The sequence below is a fragment of the Triticum aestivum genome, chromosome 5B (genome assembly GCF_018294505.1).
Source record: "Triticum aestivum cultivar Chinese Spring chromosome 5B, IWGSC CS RefSeq v2.1, whole genome shotgun sequence".
NCBI lineage: Eukaryota > Viridiplantae > Streptophyta > Magnoliopsida > Poales > Poaceae > Triticum > Triticum aestivum.
In genome coordinates, this window is record NC_057807.1 from 18,702,637 (window position 1) to 18,705,948 (window position 3,312).

Here is a 3,312-nt window from a genome sequence, read left to right on the forward strand (position 1 = left end):
CGGGTTGTCACCTGAGTGTTATGTTGAGCTCGTGATCAAGTTGGGTTATCCTGTAAACCACCCTTCTCCAAGAATCCGTGTTGGATACCCCTGAGCTAGTTGGTTAAGCTAGACAACAACCTGGAGAATTGGAAGATAAAAGCTTGCCTGACTTAGTTCGTCCCAAAGGGATATTCTTGTGTAGGGTGTGTTGAAGAAAGATGATATCTTCATCGATTGGTCCCTGTGATCAGTTGCTGGACCTATTGTCTTATCAATCCTTTGATTTGAGTGTGGGCTATCGTCAAATCAAATCAGTACCAACGATGCTCGTAATGTTGTCTTATTCGTGGTTGATCCCTCGAGCATACACCATTACATCTTTGGTCTGACCAATGCTATCACCGTGTTCACTTAACTATGGAATTCCTTTTAAAAGGAAACCTAGATGAATTGTTGTTGAGCCCATTGACAACATCCTTGTCTCCTCCATAATTTTGCTGAACATTAAGCTAGTGTTGGAAACTTTTGAAAGCATTTGTTCATGCTAGCTCATGAAGCATATGTTCGGATGTAAGAAGTGACTTCCTCTAGTTCATGTGCATTTGATGCAAGTTGCCGCCGTGGACTCGAGAAAGTCAATGTTGCTTCCTCTGGAATCATCGCAAGTCAGTCATGCACACGTGCGAAGTATTCTGTGGTCTGGAGACTTGCAACCTTCATTCCATATGTGTATCCTAGCACACCAAGCCACTGACTGATTTGTTCAAGGAGAAGGAGTATCTTCATAAGAGCTAATCCGGACTTATGAAAGAACTTCGATATCCTCGCTGATGGTTCCCAACCAGAACTCGGTAGTGTTTTATTGTAAGACTACCATGTGGGCATGCTTGTCTGGGACAACGTGTTCACATGTTTGTAGCAGAACCAGCTCATGTTTTGGAGCTTGCTATCGTAGTTCATCTCCCGAGAATCCCGCAACGTCATCTCGTCGATTTGTGTTGCAAACTTTCATTTTTCTTCCTAGACTCGATGAGCCTGGAATATCCTAACACCAACCAGATCTGAATCTCAGGCAGATATGATGGTTGGAACATTTCCCAAGAACTATAATATTGGTCTCTCGATAACCGGTAAGGTGGATGTCGTGGCCAACACACCCATCCGGTAGACCTATTATTATAGTATCTTGTTTGAGGAAGTTGGCCACCCCCCCATAGGGATTTCGTAGGATTTACTCCCTAGTTGCCCTATGGATTTTTGTGTTCCCGAAGTCCGACCTTTTTACTTGATGTTTTAGATATCAAACCGTATCTATGAATGGGATACACTAGCACATCAAGGAGAACATTAGAAGCGGAGTGCTAAATGTCTCTCGGTCGATCATCCAGATTTTATTTCCTTGGCCCCGCCAAGGGTGAAATCTGAGAAGGTGTTATCTTCCTTTGCATCTGCATCATTCATCATGGTAGCAAGTTGTGTTGCCAGGATCCTTGACACGGATATTGGTAGAATCTTGATGATTGTGGAAATGCTCAAGTTCTTGAGAGCACGCACAAGCGCTACGTGTTACCATTGGCACTAACTGGGTTTGCTCTCAGTTTCCTCGGCAATGCTATGACCTATTCAAACAGTGAATTCACTCTCTAATGTTGGGTTTTTCCCCAGTTACCAGAATCATTCCCAGCATTTGCATTTTGTTCCCAGCTTGCACCGCCAATGTGCCATTCTACCATGGGTCTCTTCCATTTCCGGTGATAAGCAAATTCATCCATTACGTTGTCTTCAACAAGGTAATCCACATCATCCAAGTCCGAGTATGCCATTCTACCGACCCCTCCAAACGATTGCTCGAGAATTGTCTTAGGCTGGTTTAAAGAGTTTCAATGATCTCTGAATCAAAAGTAATTCTTTTGCCACTTAAGGTAATAATCTACGAATCACCCTCCTCCAGGATGTTTCGTCGTGGTATCATGGCAATTCAACTCCTCGCTATGTTGACAACCGATCGCCACATTCTTAAGTCTGGAATTGTTGTCTACCTAGTGAACCTCGTCACCTGCTCCACTCCATCCCTCCAGAGGTATGCTTCGTCTCTCAGCTCGAGAGATGTTGCTATGTCCCATTTTGGGAGTTAATCCTGAGTTGCTCGACCTTCGAGAAGACCGATCCTTCCAGAGTTTACCTTTCCTCTTCTTGTCATGTTAGTTGGAGTTCTTAGAGAAAGACTTCGAGACAATGATGGTGAACGAATCAACGTCCATTTGAAGTGTACCCTGGATCGTGAAGATTATACTAGTCTGTGTTACCCCTTCACCTTACCCTACGCTTGAATCTCGAGACGAGATTCTTGTTTAGTGGGGGTGAGTTGTCACATCCCTAGCTCTGGCCTGTTCTGTGCTTGCTTCCATGTGTGCATCATGTCTACATTTCTGAAACTTGAATTGAGAAATATTGGAAGCCTCAAAACCCTAAATAAAAGAGGGGCAAAAACCCTAGAAATCTCATTCATTGCTCCAAAAGGCTCTTCTTAAATGTTTGATAATTTTTGGTAAGGGTTCTGGTCCCAACCAAAATATTGAACATTTTTAAGGATTTATTTTTGGGACTTTGAATTTAAATCATTAGCTATTTGAATTTGAATTATATTCATATAATTAGAATATAATTTCAAATACCCCTGAAATATTTTATGAGCTTTTGGAAAAGTCCATCTAGCCAAATAAAATTATTCAGAGGAGTTTTTGGCATTGTTTGAATTTGTTTAAAATTCAAAACAGTGGCAAAACGAAATTAAATAAAACAAAACAGAAGAAAAAAATAAAAGAGAGAGAGAGAAGGACTTACCTGGCCTCACCCGTGCAGCCCACCAGAACCGGCCCAGCCGGCCCAGCCCGCCACCGCTACTCCCCCCCCCCTGTCGTCTTCCTCTTGCCAGTGGGAGCAGCTGCGTGCTCGCACGCGCGCGGCCGAGGAGGCCACCTCCTCCCTGCCTGGCTGCCTCCTCCTTCCCTGGTCCCTCCCGCGACGCCACGCAGCCCCCGACCCCCTCTCACTTCTCCCTCGCTCTCTGGACCTCCCTCCCCCTCGCTCCTCTGTTTCCCCTCCCGCGACCGAATGGAGGCCGTCGCCGCCGACCAGCGCTCGCGCGGCCACAGCCACCGTCTCGCCTCCCCGACGCCTCCCAAAGCTCCGCTGTTCCGCCCTCGTCCTCCTCGCCGTCTCACGCGACCAGAAGGGCCCCGAGCAGCCGCCATCGTCATCATCTCCAAGCTTCGGCCCCGGCGCCCTTCTCCGTCGATTCGGCCACTCCGGCGCGCCCCCGAGCCCACT